Here is a 24103-nt window from a genome sequence, read left to right as displayed (position 1 = left end):
CTACAGCTGACATGTTATAATATGCATTTTCAGTTTACACTGCCAGAAAGAAACTGAAGGTAATTTCAGATACGCCATGCCAAAGCTCCTGTGTGCTTGGCTGCTTAATGCTACAGGAGAGAACTTGCACATTCATTGTTTTAATCAGTTCTTGCTCAGCCATTGCATGAATTAGTTGTTTTCGTCTCTAGGAACACAGACTTTTCTATTATGCTGAATTAAAGTGCACATCTACAAATAGAAGAACCTGATCTAGAGGCATGTTATAAAATAATTTGAGTATACAACCTATCAAATTCTTAAGATACTCATATTGTTTCAGCTCATGTCCCCTTTGTGTTAGTTTTGATTTAACCATCTAAACAGTTTCTTATGACAGGCAGAGAGAAGACTGTGGAAAAAGGGTTTCAAATTCCTAGTTATCACAGCATGGAGGTTGCATGCTGTTCTGTGCCCACTGTTTTTCATGCTTATCAGTATAATCTCATTGGTTTCTTATTCCCCTCCATATGTCTGTTTTAGTCAATGATTCTCTTTCCATCCATCCTTAGTTTATTAACTCTTTAGGACAGCCAGCATCCTTTGTCCTTCCCCTTCTGCAGTGTTTAATCTATGAGCTACTGCTGAGACCACTCAACTGCACTGTAGCAGAACTTGTCAGATGAGTTATTCATACCGCATTATATAATGTACTAAATGCAATCTCCTGTACAAAAAGGAAAGAAAAAGATACGCTTTCTTTAAGGAAGAATTTAGAATTTGATTTCAAGCTTTCTCATGCATTTTAAGGGCTGGGAAAAGAGAAAGAAGTATTTATCTAATATTGTTATTAAGTATTTTTATACATATACCTGATTAAAATCTTGGTCTTTATAGCACTTACAATATTACAGCTAAGTAGGCTAACAAAATAATATACCCATTTCTTATCTCTCAGTGGCCTCATTTTATGTTCTGGCATGTGTCTCTGTGAAGTGTCAAAATCTCAGCTCACTGCACACAAGCTGATGGTAGTTACTACATCTTCAGACATGTCAAATGTGGAGAAAAAAGAGAGGAAATAGTTTGAAAATGTCAGCCTAGTCATAAGAATAGAACTACAGCAAGACTGTGCAAGGACACAAGCTTTTTAAACTTCAACCTGAACTACAAAAGCCATCACAGCACCTTAGGAAAAACTACTGTTACTCTGGGTTACCCATACATACACATTTTAAAGTGTCAGGAGGGCATTTCTTTGTCAGGGTTGACATTTCTACATTCAAATAGATTCTGTCTCAAGGAACATCACTAAGGACATATCTAACAGACTATGCTTCAGTAATAAATTGTAAAGACTTGGAACAAAGGAAAAGCACTGTGATGTGATTGCTAATTTCTACTATTAAAATACATTTTTTATACATATGTATAATGGCCTAGATCAAGTTCACTGGCTGGGGTTTAGATCACCTCTTCATTTTTATGACAGGAAGCCACCTAAAGCAAGCAGATAAGTGAGGTGAAAAGTGAGGTGGCTCCCATTCATTTTAGCTAGACTCATTCCAACATCCTGATGTGTCTTTTGGGGGACTTCGTAACAATAGTGTCTACAAGACTGTGAACCACAGGATCTGCCATTTACAGCAAATTTGTCCTGTTCATGTTTTACTTCTGCAGATGCAGAATATTTTGCTTTAATCAATATTGTCTCCTATGTTTTTCCTATTTCTTCTTATTGTATAAATCCTTCCATATGGATCTCCTACGGGTCTCCTGTTTGCTAGGTTAAAGAAGAGGACATACTATCTTTAAAACTACCAGATTTTTATTATAGAACTCTTCTCCTTTTCCCACTATACTTTCAAGACTTCATCGCTATGAGAAACCTATAGGTATGTTATTGAAGCTTATGGTGTACTTAGTTTTCCACTTTCTTTCTCACCCTTATCCAGCTTCCCTTGCCTAATCTTTAACGTCCTTTCAAAACACTCTTCTTTACTGCCCACTGTCCCCATTATGCACAATATCAATATAGTTTGATTGATAAATATGTACATGAATCTCTAATCATGCCATCAGAGTGGCCAGCTTTGGAAACATGCATTATGAGTTGATCTAAGGTCAGCAGGCAGTTATGTCTTCTGAGCATTTTCCACCTCAGATTAGAATCAATTTCTTGACTAAATAAATACACAGCCAAACTGCAGCTGTCAGACAGAAGAATTAAAATGTGAGACTGAAGGTCATCACTCTGGAGAAAATCTTTTACATGGTGATCAGACAGACCCAATCAGGAAATAACCACCTATGACAGATAAGGTGGCCTTAGCAGGCATATTGGCAGTGAGTGATCCCTATGTTGAAGCCTACACCTGCCAGAAGGAGAAAATCAAAGTGGGGTCTCTGCATCATTTTTCTAATTGAAACAGGCATTGATAGGGGAGAGGCAAAAGCTTGTCCTTTTTAAAATCTAGGGGGCAATGAACATTTATTAACTCTATGACTTGCTTGGAAATCTGGAATAAAATGTGCTACCATAACTTTAGCAATATTATGAAAGTATGCAGAAAACAGTCAAATTTGGAGACAATAAAATGTGAATCTTAAAATAAACCTGGCAGTATAATGTAATTGAATTTTTCTTCATAGACACCAACAATTAGCATATTGAGAGAATAGCTGAGTCCAAATAGTTTATCTACTTTCAAACACATTTTCTTTCCACCTTAGAGAAATATTTTCTTTAATAATCTTGACTTTATTTAATTTCACTCGCAATTTTACAAACATTATAGAACATTGCCTTCAGGTGATACATGAAGGCCTTGTCAGACTACTACTTAGTTTTTCCAACACATTGAGAATCAGGTAGCTCCTAGCTCTTGCTTCTGTGGGAACCAGAATAAAAATTTCATCATAGTGGAATATGATTTCTCAACAAAGTAACCTGTGAAACCTAAAAAAAAAACTTGCATAACTTTTTACAACCTCAGGCATTTCATTAAAAACTGCTTAGCTAGTGAAAACAATAAATACACATTTGTATTTTTAAACAGTGTAGAGGAACAGACAGTGAAATTTCCAGCTACAACTTGTCAATCAAAACATCATGTTTAAAAGAAGAGTCCATTCTCTATCTCTTCTTTCTGTTCTTAGTTAATTAAGATTCTTGCCATTATAAAACCTATGGGAAAATGATTTAAAAATCAGTAATATACTTGGATTATTTTTTTATATATATCTCAACAGCAGGCTGTTAGACTCCTAAGGCTTTATTCTAATGTCACACAGTAAATCACATTCTACCATCCTTGGATGCAGATGAAGACTAAATCTTTCTTTGTAAAAAAAAAAAAAAAAAGAAATAGAATTAAGTTCATAATTTCTCATCTTTATCTTATAAATGCCACTACTTAAACTTTTCTTTCCATTTCTCTCTGGGCCTATTTTTCTTTTCTTTCAGATTTCACTTATATGTAGGTGTTCACATTTTGTAACATCCTTAACCTTTTTTTATATCCTTTAAAAATTTACTTCTCTGTTTCTTGCATAACTATCTCTTATGGTTCCTCAAATTACCGGTCCCTTCAAAGTCCTGAAGTACATCAGGTTGCTTATTTGAGTTCATATTAATGACTATTTAACGGTTTTGCCACCTCAAACCTTTCTTTTTAAAATTCATTCTTTTCACGTGGAAAAACTTCAGCTTCCTTGCAAAGCATCTGTTCCATAACTATTAGAATTAAGTGGCAAATGATCCTGTGGAATTAAAGATTTTTTAAGCAAACCGTAATACAAGCAAGGTGTTAGAATTACAACTGCAGAAAAGATTCTACTACTTTGCTTTGGATCTCACATAAATGGACCACAACTCATAAATCATAAGATTTTTTTTTCACGGTATTTGTTTTTCAATGCAGGACCCAGTTGGTCCAGAAGGAAAGACATGATCTGATCATTTAATCATTCTGTGATAGGGAAGACTAACTACATCCCTCTGGGCATTGCTTCAGTTTCTCCTTCTGAGACACTATTTAGAGAGACAGTATTAAGACTATTCAAACTAAAATGTTTTTTGCTATTCAGTAATAAAGTTTAAAACCAAAACAGAATTGCCTCTCCTTGGCTGTCCTTCCTCTGGTGATTTTGCCTAAAGTTACTCCCATCACAATGGAGTTTCTCAGAAGCTTTTTCTGGTTTTGCCCTGAAAGAAAACAAGCTTTCTCCTGGAAACCCTCACATCAGACATTACAATGAAAAAAAAGCGTTCCTTGTCATCCCACAGATGTTTAACTCCTTTGGCACAGTCTTTTTGTTTATTCTTCCAACACATCCTCAGCTTGTCCACAGCTTTGCCTGATTCTTCCAAACCATTCTAAGCTCTCCGCTACCCTGGCTTTTTGTAAATCACTTAGCTGGAGCAGTCTGTATCCTGGCTAATCCTCCTAAGATCCTCATCCAAATATATTAATCATAGTAATCTAGCAGCTAGTCTTCCTCCTTTCTGTTTCTTTATTTACCAGGAGGAAAAACAAAGGAGTAAGACTCTTCTCTTCCTAGAATCTATTGCTAGGAGCCATCTCTTCTGAAGATGACAAATCCTGAATTTTTTGTAGTTTCATGCTAGAAGCGAAACATTACTGGCCTGCATGCCCTTCTCTCATACTTTTCCCTAGGTCTAGTTTTTAAGGCTATGTAGAGGCTGCTCTGTTTGACAATGCCAGGTCTGAATGGCTTAAAAAAGCCAAACTCCAAGTTAGGTATAAAAACTGGGATATTGTAATCCTGAACATTGTGAATCCTAGAAATAGGCAGCTAGCTCTGAGACCATCATTCGCAATGCTGGTACAGACATCTATGTTCTACAAGTGGTAAAGAGAGGAGAGGTAGGTATCCTGGACTGGTAATCATAGCAATCAGCACTGACCAGAGTCAGTCCGTAGGAAACAGCAGCATAAGGTTGTGTGAAACGCTGTTCTTCACCACAAGACCATGCTGAACCCAGGTGTGAGGGTGAGTAATTCTGTGAAGAGCCTGAAGCCATATTTTTTGCTTAGAAAACAGCATAGCTAAAGCAAAAGACATGGGCAGTTGCATCATGCTTTTTATTAAAGTGGTGGTGGTGGTGCTTTTGCTGCTTAGTCTCACCCTTAGCTTAGGTGATTAGGATATTTGGCTGCGAAGGATGAGTCCTGAACGTCAAGACCTGTTACCTTCTGATATGAATTTGATGGCTAATGAGGCTCTCTCTTGTTTCCTCTCAGTCCCCACAACTCAGGCAACCTGGGCTACACACTCCTCCATCTTCAAACTGAGGAATAGGATGGCTCACGTCTAAGAAACCTATTAAGCATGATCCTGCCATGAGAATTTTCACTGAAAATGCAGAAACGTAAGGTTTGGCAAGATGCACAAGTACATGATCAAGCTTCTTTTATAGATCTTTGAGTCACTTCCTATAGTGTATGTTAATTATGCTCCAAGAACACTTAGAAAATTCAGATCCTGAATATAATTAAGCATGGAAATGGCTGGTTTCTGGTTTTTAAAGAGCATCAGACAACTATATCCTGCCTTTCTAACCAGCTATTGCAAGGCAACAACCTTTCTAGTTGAGTACATAAAGGTTTGTTATTGTTCATAAGGAATTTTCCTTTTTATTTTTTTTCCCCTTCATAAATGTAGACCTTCTATAGTATCTCTTGCATCTGTAAGAGTTTAAGAGGAGGTGGACCTGGATTGTCTTCCTTGCCTGAATTTATATGTCTAAATTACTTTTCTGGTGAGCTTTGGCTCAGGAATGGCAAGATCTAGAACTACATTTGGAAAAAAAAATCCATTAATAACTGAGAGAAATCTACAAAATAAAACAAAACAAAGTGCCCCAGCCCTCCTCCCACAATATTATTGGAATCAGTCAGAAATAGTCTTCTGCTTACAGTCATTCCATGACCACAAGAAATAAAAAAAAATTAAAAAAAAAGGGGGAAATATAATATAATTATGTTATCTGAATGAAATCATATGCTTAGCTGCATTAAACAGTTATTATGCAAACATTTAGGAAAACCTGGTCCTGAAGTATATTAAATGGTTGTCATGTATCATAATGCAGATTTGCTATTTTGCAGCATGACAGAATTGCTTAATAGACCTAGGCTTATATAACAGATGTTGCTATGCACTGTCCTTGAGTTATATGATGGACAAAGTCCCTAAGCAAGGCACATACGTGTCATGTCAGGTAGAGGGGAATATACCCCTGTAGCTTGCTCCAGATAAGGAAGAAAACAGATTCAAAATGAAATTTTCATTTTTGTTTCTTCATTTCAGATTTCTAATCTTTAAATGTTTTTAATGTTTAATGAGAAACACTGATTTTATAAGGTCTTGATATTCATTAGAAAGGTGTACCTAAATATATAGTTGAATCTTTTAAAGTTATTGTACTATTCAACTGTATTTTGGGTAATATTAAGTACACCTAATCTTCACACAAACTGTATTCATATATACTCGCTTTAGGAGCTGACTTCTAGATTTCCTCTTCGTTTCATTGCTTAGAATATTACTTATTACTTAGTGGAATCAATAATGGCAATCACAGTTTTAACCTTTCTAATAACTACATTGATATAAAAATATGACAGTGAAAAGAATTATAGATAATTACTAAAAATATATTATTTTTAGTAGTTTTAGGTGGTTGTTCAGGTCCTGTTTTCAGATTGTCATTCTTTCTCTATTGAGGAGGTCAGAAAAAAACCCACGGTATTTCATGTAATTTTGTGAGCTCATATATCCTGCAGTTGGCAATTAAAACATTATATATCATAATGACTAAGACAAATTCAGTACAGTAGATCATATTAAGTAGTAGTTTACAGAAGAAAAAGTAATTGCATTACACGTGAAAAATAAACAATTATTCTGCATCTAATTTCCCAGGTCCTCTTACATTGATTAACCACTGGGCACAACGGAAAAGCAGTTTGCAACACACACTCAATTCCAGCACACAGATACAACACGCAATACAGTAATAACTTAACATATCCTTTTATGTACTTTTTTACATCCCTTTCTTATTTTCTAGTTTATTTTGAAAGGACATATCTAAATATTTCAAAAGCAATTCTTCCTCAAAGTTTCTGCACTTGTTTTCAGTTATAATGTCAAATATATTTTTTTCCTCTTATATTGTAGGGATATTGTAGAGATAGTATACTTTTAAAGGAACTTTATTCTTAATTTGCTTTATGTGGATAAACTGAAGGGCTTCTTATTAGACTGTTTTACTGAATCACAAAGTTTATTGGACATACATTCTGTCTGACTTCTGGATCTCTAACAGTTTTCTAGATATCTACTATGTATGTTTAATAGACTTCTGGAGATTGAGAGATTTCTGAGGAGAAAAGCCTTCAAAGCAAGCTGCAAGAGGTTATTAAAACAGCAGCATTAAAATGACTACTTGGGAATACCTGGGAAAAAGGCATTCCTCAACTTTATTTCCTTATGGTTACACCATGCAACTTAAATGATGCTCTAAACATCTTAAGAACTCATAAAAGGAAAAAAAAAGGAACAGTTCTAAAAAACCCACAAGCTATGTTAAGCAATATTTTCAGTCCTTAAGTCCTTTTTGATGACAAAAAAATGGGGGGGGGTTATGAGACAAATTAAGCTTAATTAGGCTATCATTTGGGGGACTGCCATATGGTATCAATAAATAATTTCTTGGTAGGCTACTGCTACCCCTTAAAATAGAAAAACATGTCAGGTACTCATACCTAAACCCATATCATTCCACTCTGAAGTATATCCATACCAATTAACCACCTAGAGTTGACTGAAAATGGCTTCATCACATGAATGATTATGAGTATCTCAAGTATACATGCCATGAGAAGCATAGGGATATTTTGCTAACATATTGGTGAAAATTTTCCCACCTGCATCAGAGAATCCATCTTTTCAGACTTCAAGAATATTCCCCATTTCAATGAAGGCTTTTTAGTCATAGCAGGGTGTCCACAGTATCATTAGTTCTCCTGAGTGAAATAGCTATACAAAACAAAACAAAACAAAACAAAACAAAACATTTTCAGTCATTGCTGCTCTTTTACATAAATCTAAAACCTGGAAAGAATTTCAGTATGACTTAGTGTGGCACTCAGGGTCGAGATAAAATAAAAAGACCGAAAGAATTTATTCCTTTAAATATAATTTTCATTCTTCAAAACTTTTAAAATCTGGAGAAGGGGATGTTGTTTCTCTGGAAATGACAACAGAAAATTTTTGACAGGGTATCCTTTTATTTGGATTCCTAATCTGGCTGGAAAAGACTTTACACAGCTTGAAGATAGTTCATTTTAGTTTTGAGCCCTTTTAAGTCATCCCTGCATGAGGAAACTTGGACAACTGTGGCCAGAGCTCGTTCTCAGAGCTGAATGCAAAGCAAACACGCTTTTGCCTTCAGCAGCCCTATCCATCCCATGAAGGAATCAATGACAAGGCAAGAGGCTGAATTAGAATTCAAGTCCACTTCCAGAGTCTCTTTCCCTGAGCATCAATCCCCAACTCTTTGATGTTATACATAAGCCTAAGCATAGGCTGAACAACAGTGAACCTGTTTGGGTAGCTTGTGACAAATTGAACAGCTTGGATATGATTTCAGAATGGGAGCTTATTTTTATAACTCTGCCTTCACTTCTTTTTTTGCGTCTACAGTGGCAGTACAGAGTGAGCCTTTGCATATAAAATCATATAATTTCAGTAAACCTACAATTTTTTACACAATCTTTATGCTCAATACTTACTTTAGTTTTGGTAACTAACATTGTTGTTATTGATTTCTAGGACTGGAAAACTATCAGTCGGTTTTTGTTCTTTTTTTTTTCTGCACAGGCCCACTGGGAATGCTGTATTTTATCATTTACATTCTGTTCCATGTCCTCATATAGCTGGTGACTTTCTATAGAGAATTACTTTCTGCACTTAGGGGAAGAGATAGGTCAGATGCACTTCAGCGAAACAAGAGCTTAGAAAAAGAGATTGTGTAGGGTCAGAAATGAAAACATTGTAATCAGCAGACTGCTGCTGCTGTACCTCTGACCTGTGCCAAACTTCTTGCCAGCATCCAACTGAAACTTCTGCATCCTAAAATATTTGTTCTCCACACCCCTTTTTTTCAGTTTAACTATGGTAATTTAGGGTGGGTTTTTTTACTGAAAGTGTGAGGAAAGTGATAATTAATGCTTTAATATGTAGCACATTCTATGTTGCACTTTGAAAATGTAAAGCTAACTGGACAAAAATCCCCTTTATTTATGAGCTCGGCCCATATCAGCAACCTTGATTCAGAGTTGTCAGAACTGTGATCACTAAAAAGCCAGCATCAGAGGCAAGGAGATCAGGAATAGAACCATGCATACATACCTAAAATGATAGCGTAATTTTTGACCAATCACAAATACAACAGGGTCACTTTTAAATATATTTAAAGTCCAGGATTCCCATGTTTTAAGCTATGTGCAGAAACGCTCTGCTCTACTGTCTACTGGCTGCTCTACTAGCAATAGCTGTGCTACTGCAGAAAGCATTTACAAATGCTGATTAAGGCACTGCTGTACCCTTCACTACAACTAGAACACTTCCAAGACTGAGATGTGTCCCTGCAGCTGCTGTCATAAATCATCTATTCAAATGAATGAACTATCAGGACATGTCAGCTGTATTTGCATTTATCAGCATCAAAGATCTTTTCATTAAATTGTGTTCATAGTACACATGCTAAAATACATTTTTCATCTGCTATTATATAGATTTATCTTTGCATCAGTATTTAAAATTCTTAAAAGCAGAAAAAGGTGTTTAAACTGTCACCACCATAAATAAATCTAACACCCAACAGAAAGCCTGCAGTAAGGGTGAAGGATGACATAATTCTTTCAAGAAAACTCTACAAAAGAACCAAAATACATTCTTATCTGAAGGTTATTCCTATCTTGAAAAAAAGCTTACCTGCTTCGACGAAACTCTGGAACCTTCCAGGACAAGATAAGCCTTTAAGATGAGTTCATCTAAACCCTACCCTTTACTATACAAGCTTTCAGAAAGTTGTCAAAGTTTATAGCTCGCAGAAATAGGACATAGCAGGACTTCCATTAACAGATCCAGCAGAGAGCAAATTGAGTGACCCAAATACCATCACAGGGCCAAAGACTGACAAATGCTCTCTGGTTCTCTGTATTTTGATAGGGGACAAATAATAAAATGTTCTATATCTCTCTTGGCCATCTTCATCTTTCCTGAGGAAAAACATATATACCTGTGGCAACTGTCTGTGTTTTTACTTCCTTGGAGGGAGGGAAGAAGAGAGTTAGTGACACCACTGTCATTCCATCCTAATCTCTGGCTTTACATTAATCGATATTTTCTGTGGTACAGTAGTTGCCATGGTAAAACTGTTATCTGAATCCCTCATGTTACCCCCTTCCCTTTCTGTTTCTCCTTCCTTTCCCTTCCCTACAAAATGTCACCAATCTCTGGTTTTTTTGCTTTGCCTTTGAAAATGGAAAAAAAGATCATCAATGAAAAAAACCTCTCAGTTCCGTGCTAAGGTTTGGGCAAGTTGTCACCTGCAAGATGCTACATACCGCAGCCCAATATCTCCTGTCACATATGTTGTTACTTACAGGTCATTTTTTTTTGACAGGTTTATCTGCTCTCCACAAATAAGTGAAGACTTCTGTAGTAACGTTAAATCTGTCGCACAGAATACCTGACAAGGAGTCTTAGCACAGAAGTTAACAGTAATGTGGGCAATACTCAGACTGATAGCAAAAGAATCATTTTTATTTATTTCATTTAACTTAAACTGCTTCTGTCTACAACAGTGACTCGAGATGCTTTAGATAACTGAAGTTCTTCATAAGCCATTCTCATCAGTGACTGGCCTCCCAAACTGTGAATTACTAGTTTTCTCTGAGAGTCTTATTTCAAGCTGTAACCATGTTTAAATTATTTAGAATGAAGTTGAGACATATTCCAGAACATGAATACCTATTAAATTGGCAAAAACTTGTAAATATATTCTCTCCTTTCCAGTTTATTCCTACTTTGGTCAGTATACTTCACAAACGTGGATGAGAAAATTTACAGACTTTACATGATGCTTGACTGTAGTCACGTCTTCGGGCTGATGGCCATAGGTATGATCAGCTTTTTATCATCATTCAGAATGCCGTAACTGACTTATCTATTTATTTCTGTGTGCCTGAAAAAGCTTTAAATAATCATAAAAACCACTCTTAAATCTCACAAACATCTGCAAATAGGTGAACTGTTCTGTTAAGTCCACCTGACCTGAATGACATGCAATATGAATATAACGTGATCTCAAAGCTGAGGTTTAAACATCATACACATAGGAGTATGAATGACATTATTTTATTCAAAATGTCACTATTTCCAGTGACATTATTATTTTTAGTGACCTGTTATGATAATTGTAGCATCTTCCTAGGACTGAAAATACATTGAACAAGTAAATCTGAAATGAAGGAAAAAGCAATTGTAGATAGTAAAAATGAAATAGAGTGTGATAATTATGTTTTACTGGGTATTTTGAGGAAAGAATTATATGTTTTAGAAACACATAATTTAGAAACAAAGATTGCATTTGTGTAAGGAAGGCCAGTGTGAAATTAGTCTGACTATAAGCTGAGAAGCCTGTAGTTTATAGAATGCTGCAGAGAATGATATAAATAGAAATATTAATTTATACTCTGCTTAGGAATTTCTGCCTTGGATATTACTATGTATTTTAGAAGACGAACAAATTTGATGAGGCAGGTGGTAAACACAGTTGTGACATTTTAAGAGATTGTCTTCCACCATGCTACCCATAGACTGTTGCTCTGTTATTACCTAAGTTTAAGGTGAGTGGAGTTAGTCTGAACAGACACTAAAAGTGTTTTGAAGCAAGTTTGCAAACTTTGCATGATAGCAGATAATAAATGTTCATAAACCTTCTTCTTCCAGCTGAGTAGTGGTGTCAATAACCTCCAAATGAGGAGCAAACCCAAACAAACTGTGGCTAGTTAACACATTTAATTGAGGCAGGATGTTCTGTGGTGGATCAAAACTTTCTGAGATTACAAGAAATTTCCTGATAAATAAAGATGAAAAGGTGATTGTTTAAAATTTTGATCAAGTAGCTTTGAAAAAGAGCTTTTCCAGAGTGTTTTTCTGGATTGTTTAAGTGAGAAGGTGTCCCCCTTTTGAATCAACTAAGAAGTGTACCCCTACTTTAGTCAAAGAACTCCTTTTGAAATGAAAGACAGCAAAAGAAAGAAAAGCACAATGTAAAATATGTTTCATAGACAAATCAGCACAGAATAATTTTCATTGTTTATGATTTTTAATTAGAAAACACTGTTTGTTCCCTGTTAAGCAATTTTTTTAATTTTCTTTTTTATTAATCTGTATCCTTTGTAAATCTTTATCATTTCCTCTATTCTCTTCACATTCTACTTTAAACTTTTTTTTTTTTTTTTTGCTCATATTTTCCCCTTGGCTTAGTCATGAAAGTTTGACACCAAAATTCATTTTAATCATTTAAAATGTATGCTGTTCCAGGTACTGTAGCAGCATGGTGAGAAATAGAGCATTTGAATTAGCATAGGGAGAAATTATTAAACTCAGCAAACTGCTTATAATAAAGCAATAAAATTTTTTCCAAGCAGCAGTCTGAAGCAAAATGCTGTTTCATACCTTAATTTGTCATTTCAACCAGAAAACTTTAATCACTGATAGAAGGTTCTAATGCTACAACGTAGGTGCTACAGGTTGCATGCAGGTATGATGATTTCACAGCTAAGAAACATTTTTTAAAAAACATCAGCTTTGAAACATTATATATTATTCCTTCTTTTCTCTTATTTTCTCTTTCTCCTATGGTATGTTTCCAACATACCCCTTCATTCTAATCTGCAGGGAAAGCAGAGCCATCCTCGTGAGAGTAGGTAACATAGACTGGAAAAACAAGCAGATTGAGTAGTGGCATAAAAAAATTAAAGAACATATTAAGCATTCCAATGCACAGATACTTGTCATCACCTTAAATGTTTCTGGTTACTTCTGCAAAAGGGGACTAAATCTTTAGAGGAAGGACTTGTTCACTACATGTTTCTTCCAGTCATGTTGAAATGACCATGAGTACAGCCTGTTGGAGTTTGTAAGTTCCAAGCTCAAATCCATACATGAAATTAAGTGAGGACAATCAAACAGGTATTTAGTTCACAATTTTTGTAAATATTAATTTTATTTATATATATATCTATATAACTAATAAATATAGTATAAAGTAATATATATGCACTTTATATACATATAATATACTTATCACTCTCTCTCTATGTATATATAGTTTGGTGTCAGCTGAAGTTGAATACAGGTTCATCCATAGTAATAGTACTACTGTGAAATCTGCTGCAGTCTGCTACCCTACTCTTTAGGGCTGAATTTCTTTCTTTATTATTCCACATCCATATAATTTTCAAGTAAAAAGTCCATGAAGAAATTTTACAGCTTTTTGTGCATTTTCATCTTTGAGTTTAGAAGCATTTGTACAACAAATCAGGAAAATTTCTATGGGAGTTAACATTATCTCCTGAATTAAAATTTATTGATATAGTTTCTTTTTAACTACAATATATACTTACTAAATTAAAATCTCTTTTTTTGCCTGGTCATGTATCCTTTGATCCCTGCTCAGCTGGAGGAAACTGATTACAGCCCATCTCCACTTCCATTTGATTGTTAGCTGTGGAAAAATAGCAGGATAATTGGAATTTTGTACACCACTAAATATCCGCCCAAGGTCTGGCTATGTTTTACTCACCCAAAATAAGAGAAGGAGTTGTAAGACTTTTGGCCAACTTAGACTTAGTTACGACTTCATTTTAAAAATGCACTGTGCTTATGTGTATGTGGTGAATAAATAAAAAAAAAATTATTTCAAACAGTATTCTGTACTAATAGACAGTAGACAAATACATAAAGTTACACTACTCCTTTTCAATATATTTGAATGACCAATACAATTCCTTCCCAGTTCATGTCAAAACAGAAGTTATTCAAATTATGTATGTATGGCATAAAATAAACTTGGCTTCCAATCTGATACAGTCTGCATATAACCTCAGAACTAGGACTCTGTGAATTTTAGGAGAAAAACAACAGCCTGGTGGATCAAAGGATGAAGCGGCCAAGTAGAAGGAGAAGTAAGGATGTGGAAGGGAGATGGAGGATAAGGACTTCTGAAGAAAAGAAAAAGAAGAGGAGGATGGGGAGCGAGGGACAGCAGATGCTAGGAAACAGGCATGATCTCCAAGTACTGGGGGAAGGAAGAAAATAAGAGAGCACAAAATGAGGGTAATTTGCAAGAATGGAAGAAAAGAGGTCGAAAAATGCATGGAAAAAGATCTCTTACTATGTTTTTAATACAAAAAAAAAAAAAATAGGGCCAAAAAATCAAATAGGATCAAAATATCCTGAATACTACATATCAGAAAATTGTAAACAAATGGAAATTACTAACAAATTTTCAAACTGATGAGGACTTTGGTTTGTTAACAGAAAATAAAAAATTGCAGTATTGAGTAATACCAAAGGTCTGTTGCCCATTAATCTGTCTAATATTTTCCAAAGCATTTGTTATTATGTAAAAATGTAGAAAACAACATTGATTTTCACCTTCCCTCCAGTACTGATTATGAGTGGTTTGTAAGGCTCTCTAAAGCTGAAAGTTTCATCCAGACCATCATGTTTGATAGTCACTGACAGGATTTCATTCTTCTTTGTGGATATGCCTAACCCCTTTTTTAGCCTGTATACATTATGACCTTTACTGCACACTAAGACAACAAATCCTGCAACTTGACTTTGTCTTACATGAAACAATATTTCCATTCATTTTAACTTAACTGCTTGTTTAATACGTTTTACTATGCAAAATTGCATCCCTACCTTCCCTACTTATTGCAGTACTGACATACTGTTGGGAATAAACCTTAAGAGGCAGAGAAATAGATTAGAGGCTCTAGAAGAGGAGCATGATTGTTTTTTTCTATTTCTATCAAGTTTTATATATAGAAAAAAATATCTTTGAAGATCAGAGATATTGCTCACATTTGTTACCAAGCTCATATACAGTGGAACCTAGAATTTTCAGATAATTACGCTTGGCTATAGGAACATTGATTTCTGATAAATTTTATTTGTGTCAGCAACTTTAAGAGCATAATGTATGAATTCCTAGATGTTGTGGCAAAGATTATCAACATGTTACTATTTGGAGCTCTTTCTATAATTTTAATTTTCAACAAGAATAAACATCATGAAAAACCTTCTCCAACTGTATTTATATCACTGTAAAAGTACCACATACATACAATTTGTAAGCACTGGGTAGAGTCCTTATAGACCATATCCAACTCAACATGTTATATTAGAAGTATTGGGAAATAAACATTTCTGTGCTACCACAATTCTTCAAAGTCTTTTTTTTCCAGAGGCAGTACCTGTTAAAGTGATGTCTGAAAACATTTACAAGATGCTAAACAAATTGTCATTAGAATGAAAATATTCATCTTCAGTCTGCACTGACAAGTATCCTTGGGCTTAAACCTTCCCCAATCATTGAAGACATTTACAACAAAGTTTTGTTGACAGTAGCTCCAGTGCAGCATATTACATATGATTTTGACCTAACATACAATTATCAGTTAAAACAAACAAATAAATATTCAGTCTTCTGGTTTATATATGTGTGTGTGTGTGTGTGTGTAGCAAACCAAAGGATAATATAAGTATTTGTCTTAACTTTTTTTTGTGGATGGATGAATGAGTGTATTTGTTGACACCCACACGTATATATTTGGCAATTTCTGTGTAAAAGTGTGGATGTCTGTGTATATATTATAATGAACTCATATATTTTTAAAGCATTCGCACAGATTTATAACAAGAAATGGAAATATTTCATCCTAAGGCAGTTCACCACCACAAATATTCTTTTATTACCCTAGATAAAATATTCTTTTGTCACAGGGGATAGCGTATATTTGTAGCTGAAAATGTTTCTTTAAAAGGAATGTAACTTCACTTTTGCGAAGCATTAAACAGTTTGAATGCAAGTAAGAATACCCTCACTGCGCCCCTCCCCCCCCCCCCCCCCCCAAAAAGCAAACAAAACCCCAGAAACCTGTCATAAAATAAGTACTCAGTAAAACAAAGTAAAATGAAAGTGAAATGTCTGCCATGGGATAAAAGAGCCAGTGTAATGGTAGTTAAAGCATAATACGTTTAAGCCTGGGGATATAGTGAAGTACAGATGTGTCATTCCTTGAATAACAACAAGCTAATAGTTGTGCTATACAATCATAGCTGCAAGGCTTTTGGAAGCAGGTGAGATTACATCAGTTCTTATGTGCTATCCGAGGTCTTATATCATAGTCTCTAGCTGATCTTTTCTTCGGAGTAAGAAGCTGTCTTACTCACAAGTGCTGTTAAGTATTCCAAACGTAGGCTTTACTTTTCTAATTAAGACTCATAATTTGTGAAGTTTCTATGTGGTTTTTTTTCATTGTTGTTGTTTGGTTGTTTTTTTAATTCACACAGGATCTGAAACCACACACAGTAATACATCTTCCTTAACTTCCCATCCTGCTTGAAAGCATTCATCCTACTCTTGCATAACTGCCAGGCAACCAATATTCTGCATTCTATCAAACTGTATTATTACCTTTTCAGAAAGCAATAAGGATGAGGGAAATCATCATGCCACAAAGCAAGCTACTCTGGTGTTAAAGGTCTCTCACACGAAAGCTTGGATATGGCCATGCCACAGACTTCCTGAGCTACCTGGAACAAGTTGACGGAGGCAGTATTGTATTTATAGGTTGCCACTGAACAACTAGTAACTACCTCAGCCTTAAAGCGTGGAGCCCACCACTACATTTTACCCACAGTTAGAATCTCTCCATTCCAAACCCTGCTAGAGGAGAGACAAAACTACCTTTTCAGAAGTGAACTGAATCAGAAGATACTTTCATAGAAAATTACCCACTCACCTAAAGCAGCTTGAACACACTTATACATTTCTCCTGGATGAGCACAAAATGTGTCAGAGCTGGTGAGAGGTAACTGTTCTTTCACTCTCTCCAGACATCCAGCTTTTTATCTGCTTTCATCTTTTCTAGATGAAGAGGTGCTTTTCATTTACATTAAATCTACAGTAATGATCCTCTACTTTGTTATAATTTTTAAGTTTAGTAAAACAGGCAAAAGTACTGCATGTGTAGCTGGTAGAATACTTTTGCTATGTGCTTGTACCATTTACACTATCTTGTGCTATGCTGCTATGATAGGCTGTGTAGAAAGCCATCTCAAATGCATGAATCTGATTAAAGGGAGAAAGTCTGGGGATATGAAAGACAATGTTTAGTCATGAAGAATGCTTTCTATTTTCTGGACATGTTTTAATTTTATGTTACAGAAGGCAATATTACAGTAGAGAACTGTTAGACATTGTGTTGAGAGAAAGAGAGAAAGCAGCATCTTCCATGAAGAACCTGACAAGCAAAATTTACAAGAAAATAATATGTTAAAATGAAATACTTTTTTTTTTCCTTTTCAAAATTATGCTTATTTTAACTAATTTTATTTTTGTAGTGACATTAGCTGTAGAAAGGAAAAAAATACAACTGCCTGTTAATCAGCAAGAGCTGGAAGCACAATGTTAATGCTCATAACAAATGATATTAGAGAAAACTTAAAATCTCTGTTACAGTAATAATACTATACAACATTCAAGTGTCTTATACATACTGTATAAAGGCAGAAAACTGTAATTTCTCAGCATATGTTCACTATTAAAATGCAAATTATGCAATGACAACATATTTAACAGCTCTTATACTTCCGTTTAGGAGAGAACTTATTATGTTTACACTGTTGAGGGGGAGCTTTTCCAAATCACTGTCTGTGATTTTCCTTAAGAATTGAGCTACGTAAAATATAGTAGTAGTATTTTATAAAATCTGATGATAGGCTTACATTGTAATTTGTAAAACAGGTTTGATCTTGATTTTTATCCCTTTATTTCAAGCCCTACTTACTAGTGTTATTATTGTTATGATAACAATCTTCCTTCTAAGTTTCATGCAATAACCTAAAATTGTGCACAAGTGTAAGTGTAGTCTTATTTTTATGGTAACATTTTAATCTTCCCCTGATTTTTAAACTTTGTCTAATTGCAGAGAACAAAACCATGAGCAGGCTAAAAGCCAATGTACAACATTGAATCAGTTAGGTGAAAATATATTTACTGCAACTGTCTTTGTCTGAATCCAATTCACAGAAAGTACACACATTCTTTTTTGCTGAATCAAGTCTGGTACCTCCAACTTAAATTTCATTAACTCCTCCAAATATCCAGGAAGATACAGAAAATGAACAAGTGAAAGTGAGCTAGTCCAACTTATTTCCACTTCATTCATTTGATTTTCTCCAAATAAACCGTCCAACTCTTTAAACATCATTAATTAGCATTAGGATGTGATCTGCATTTCATATTTCAATTTGGAAACAACATCATACATTTTCTAAGTTTACAAACTTTTGCAGAAATTCTGTAAGGCTATAGGCCAGACTAGAGCCTTTGGTTGTTTATCCATGCAGGCGAGTAAGAGAAATAAACTGTTTGTGCAACATCATTGGAATTTTTCCATTGCTGTTAGGAGTAGGAGCACAGAACCACCATGCTCCAGAACATCCTCCCCCACAGAAAGAAAATTAATAAAATAAATTAATAAAACCCCAGACAAATTCAATAGAAATATTCTCACAACGAATGTTATACGAAAATGACACAGCCACAGACAGAATATGTAAAGTGCAAGATGTACCCCTTGCCTGCCCTATTCCAAACCTGGTTGGTGGTTTGGGAAGCAATCAAGAGATTCTCCTGTTCACCCACCTCATGTACAATTGCACTCACATTGTCTGCTACTGGCAATTTACTCTCTTTTGCCTCAAGAGAACTAAAGCACCTGGACTCCTGGATAGACACCAACCCTCACTCAGGGTTAGAAGGAAAACGAGTTTCTCTTTTTTCTTTTCCTCCCTGACTCCTTTCCTTTTGCTTGGTTATTTATAGCTTATTTAGTGCTGAAGTCATCCAACTAAATAGCATTTTCTGATCTACAAGATACAAAACATATTGCTTAGACAGATTTATAATTTCTACTTATTTCAGAGAATGATTCATTCTACAAAAATTAAAGCATGCTCTCAATACCCTCTTGTTATCATTGGACTGTATCTTAATATACAATGAAATATAATCCTTTGAAAACTTTTTATTTTTCTAATAAATGTTCTCTGCAACAACTTTAACAGCAATGACAACTCAATTCAGTTTTTTCTTCTTCTATTACTTATCTTCTATGCTATACTTTGTCAGTCATTTTACATGGAGATTGTTCCATGCAGCAACTGAAATTTTCTCTCTTTCACCATTCAACATTGTGTAGAACCATGAAAAGGGGTAATTCATGCCAAAAATTTACAATTCAGTGAATTTCTGTAAGGAACCATTTTTAGGAATACATCAAACAAAAAAATGCAAAAGAGAAAGCTCGAAGAATGTAGTTTATGAATTTATAGCAAGGTTACTGTTCTCAGTCTGGACAGTGTTAGTTCTTTATCCATCTAGAGTAGTATTGATTTGTTGAGTTGGTTACTGTTTCTTTAGTTTGTTTTGCTTTGTGGTTTGGGTTGTTGGGTTGTTTGTTTGGGGGTTTTTTATTTGTTTTGCTTTGTTTTTTCCCCAACAGTGAAATTAAGTTCTTAACTGATATTTTGAGCTTTACAAAATGTGTTTTTTTTCTGAGCGCGCCCATCACCACCAGGTACTGCTATTGACTGCTTCTATGTAACTGACTTAATCTGTAGGAACAGAAGCTGCAAGAGTACAAAACAAGCAAAGCACTCAAAACTATGAAGGGCATGTTGGAAGGGGATTACCACTACAGCATTTGATAAAAGACTTACAAAGTAGCATGAGAAAAGGATACAAACGTAAGAGCAAGCCAAAGAAATAAAAGTGTACAGTATTAATGCTTCATTAGAAAAACTGCCTAGACATCTCCACTTTAATTGTCTGATACATTTACCAGAAATTATTTCCAGTAAGGAGAAGAATTTCAATGCGAGTGTATGCAGAAATAGCACCACCATAAAATCAGGCTTACTTTAGCCAGAAGCTAAAATGAAATTGTATCATTTAACTAACCACATTTTATTAATAACACATAACCTCCCAGTGATTCAAATCATGCCTTGTCCAATAAATAAAAGGTACGCTAATGTAATTTTAAGTCAATCAAAGAATTAAATAGAAATAAATCAATAAAAATAAATCAAATATGTATCAGGAAATATACAGTGTTTTAATGCATACTAGAAACCGTACTCACTCACTTGACCATCTTTGTTCAAATCTATATGTCTATGTTTCCAAGTATACGTTTATCCTCTCCTCAAGGAGAGGCTGGCTCCAGCAGAGCCCTCTGGAAAGGGAGGAAGCCGCTCTTGTCCCCAGGGAGCTGTTGAGTGTCATCAGGGCAGGAAAGGTTGCACAGCTGCAGCTCATGCAGAGGCTAAGAGGTAGCAGAGAGGATAAGTCCAGCAGCAAGGGCACAGACAGTGGAAAGAACTCCGGGATAGAAGGGAAATGAACAAATTTTGCTGCTGTTCAGAAAGTAACAAGTTAATTGAACTGAAACATAGAAGTAAGTTCCAGTCTACAGGGACACAATGGGCAGCAGAAGATTAATGTGCTAATCTTTACGTTTCTGTTCTGTTTGCTTATTGCTTTGAGTTCTTTTGATTTTGGAAGTTAATACTCTCTTTTTTACATTTTAATTTTTTTAAAAAAAGTTATTTTTGAATGTAAACCCTTTTGGTGTCTTTGGGGTGTTTCTCTAGGAGGAAGTTCAAGCACATCTGTTCTCCAGCAGTGGCCAAATCACTATCACAATTTGTATCTGCACAGATACAGAGCAAGGCTACAGCTGCAACAATCTTCTCATAAAGGATAAAAAAAAAAAAAAGATCACATCCCTTATGAAATAACGACAATGAAGACAGAGACTAGCAGAATGTTTCTGTAGGTGGTGTGATGCTCAGGTAAAATGACAATTTCACCTTCATCGTCATGAATCAACAAGACAGAGTAAAAAATCAACTTATTCCTCACTCTCTTCAATTCTTTCCATATCATTCATGTTATTGCCAGGGTGGCTAAAATATCATTTGTAATGTTTTCCTACTCTTCATACTGGAAATAGCATGGTTAGCACTTCCAGTGCCCTGCAAATATTTTTTTGCAAATATCACTCTGACTTAAATCCTACAATATTAGTCCCTTTAATACCTTACTAATGGATTTCACCTTCTTGAACAGATTATTTCCTTAAGTTTTTTATGCCTTTGACGTTATTTTCCAGCTTGCTAACCTCACTTTCTTCAGTGTTGTCTGATTTCCATTATTTCCCTTCCCATCCTCTTCTAATAACTTCATTCCATGTTTGATGAAGTTGCTAAGCCCTGATCATACCTGTTTTGTGTCTATTGTTTTTGTCCACAGTAAAGTTCATTTTTATCCACTCATTTTCTGCTGTATTTCTTCATCTTTTAATCTTCCCCAACAAACACAGTACCATTTATACCTATGTTTCCCTTCTCTGCACAAACAAAAATAATCCAGATTTTGGTTTAACATCAAAGGCATAAATAAAACACTTTACAAGAAAGTCATTTGCTGCTGTGTACATACTTGCTCTTGACTTCAGTCTGGTTTACTATCTGATCACTCCAAATTCCTTCTCTTTCTCTCTTTAAAAAATTAAAATATGTGTATGTCAACTAAGCTCCCTGCCACTTCTTGTTAGAGAATTCAGGAAAATGCTATCTACTCTCGACCTCTGTAGAAAAATATCTCCCTGTCTGTTTCTTTATTTCTTTTCAAATTTTCAGGAAAAGTCTACTGCAAACTCAAACCCAAGTCATCCCCAGTTAAGTGGTATAGCTGGGTAATCTTTTGGTATTCAACATTGCACCTTCTCTATAGAAATAAAGAAACTTTCATAATCTTGCTAAGTAAAACTTACCACATTAGCAACCTAAAAAATTACACTGACATAATTGTCCAATTGTCTGGTTTACTGTTTTCCTGTAACAAGACTAATTTGACCATTTGTTCTTTTTGTAAAGGTTGTATATTTAGATTAAGTTCCTATTTCCTTGTTGATGAGTTGTAGGAAGTATTATCAATTGCCACCACAGCACCATTGCTTTTTTAGATGCAATACAGGGAAAGACTAGAAAGACAGTGTATTGCCCCATAGCTTTTCAAGATAAAGACATGGCACATGCAGCAATGTTATCAGGTTATAAAGGAATAGCAAAATGTTGTCTTCAGCTGAGCCAACAAATGGTCATATGTATCCTCTTCATACTTCTAATAATGGCATAACGTTCTCGCTAAGGTTTCTTCCTCTTTTATTTTAGTTTGTGTATTAAAATGACATCCAGCAATTGAGAGTTCAGTAAACTCCTGTTTCACATACGCTTGTAGTCTTCTCTTGTTTCCTTGTTCCTAGAATAATTTATCCCCAATCAAATGGCTATAAGTTTACTCAAATAAAGCTTTCTCCCTGACTTTCTTCAATGGTACTCTTACTTCCATATTTAGTGTTGGGTGTAAATGTATATGACTAGCTTTATCCAATCCAGTTAAACATTTTTATTTCTTGATTGGCCTTTAGGTTTATGCCTTAGTTTACAATATCAAGTACAGTTGTATAAAAGAGAAATTCCCCTGAATTTTAGTAAAGACAGTGATTTGACATTGATGGTAATTGGGATAACAGTTTAATTCATGTGGTAAATAATTTTATTATTCTTAACAGAACTTAATGAATAGAGAAGTAAACAATCTTAGCTAGATAAATCAGATTTGTACAGATGCAATTTTAAATAGTTAATTTTAAAATGTTTTGCGATCTTTTCTTATGCTATGCTAATCGACTTTCTAATGAAAATCTACTTTTTATTATAAAATAATAAAAGCAGGGATTTAATAGAGGAAACAGATATCATAGAGGTAAGTATTAACAGCAACTTGAACAAACAGGAAAAAAAAAATCATCTGAGCTTAAAAAGAGATTTTAAAATTGTCATAATCTGTCCTAGAGAAGAACCCTACTGCTTTTGTTTCAGTGAAGTCTGGCAGCATTTATGACTGTTGTTCCAATTCTAAGATTCTTCTTTTTCTATATGATCCATTATATTAAAAACTGATTATGATGCTGTGATGTTAAAACCCGATTAAATTCTAAGTATATGTAGTTTCCTCTGCAGTTTAAAGTATACCAAAGCATAAACACGTCTAACGCTAACATCACAAGGGAACAGATACTTTATTGCACCGCTCCATGGAGGAGAGCTGCAGAGGGAGTTGAGAATTAGCGGTGTGGAGACATGTATTTTCTGCCTAGTACTCAGGGATCACATTTTTATAGGGTTTGAATAGCTAGAGTTTGAACTATATAATCTAAGAAAAAGATAACATATTCTGCAACTAATAACTTATAGTTATGCAAGTTATAATTACTGCAACGAAGAGAAGTTACAGTATGGAAAATGGGTTACTGCCATTGGCAAAATTAAATATTTCTGTCCATTTTCCAACACTTGTATCTAAGGTGTTTACTATTCAAAAGTGCTGATCTATAGTTAGCTTTTGAAATGTTACTTCTTTAGTGCTGACACCTGCAGCAATTGCCCAGTTTGCTTACAGGATGGCCTGCTCCTGTCAGTACCCCTGAGCAGTTTGTAAAATGTATGTGGATTCTCCTGCCTGCACACTCCTCATCACCAAGCCCCACATAAAGCATCTTAGTTAATTCTACATGCTCTGATTTCAGACCCTATTTTTCCTAAAATGCTGGACAAGATCCTGCTACCAGAGGCTCAGGGTATTGTC

General features: G+C 35.0%; 1 long non-coding RNA gene across 2 annotated transcripts; it reads right to left on the bottom strand.

Moving 5' to 3' along the window:
* Positions 1–1443: 1443 nt before the first annotated feature.
* LOC115347161 lies at positions 1444–12396 on the bottom strand. 2 transcript variants are annotated; one of them, XR_005933362.1, is made up of 4 exons: positions 11106–12396; positions 10009–10343; positions 7938–8049; positions 1444–1479 (listed from the first exon to the last, which is right to left on the bottom strand). It is a non-coding gene; the product is annotated as an uncharacterized LOC115347161 (long non-coding RNA). The 2 variants fall into 2 exon arrangements; XR_003925395.1 differs by lacking the exon at positions 11106–12396 and having other exon boundaries at positions 10009–10619.
* Between the last annotated feature and the right edge of the window lie 11707 nt (positions 12397–24103).

This window comes from Aquila chrysaetos, chromosome 1 (genome assembly GCF_900496995.4).
Source record: "Aquila chrysaetos chrysaetos chromosome 1, bAquChr1.4, whole genome shotgun sequence".
Lineage (NCBI taxonomy): Eukaryota > Metazoa > Chordata > Aves > Accipitriformes > Accipitridae > Aquila > Aquila chrysaetos.
Note: the sequence above shows the minus strand (reverse complement) of the source record. Positions and strands in the feature narration are given on the sequence as shown.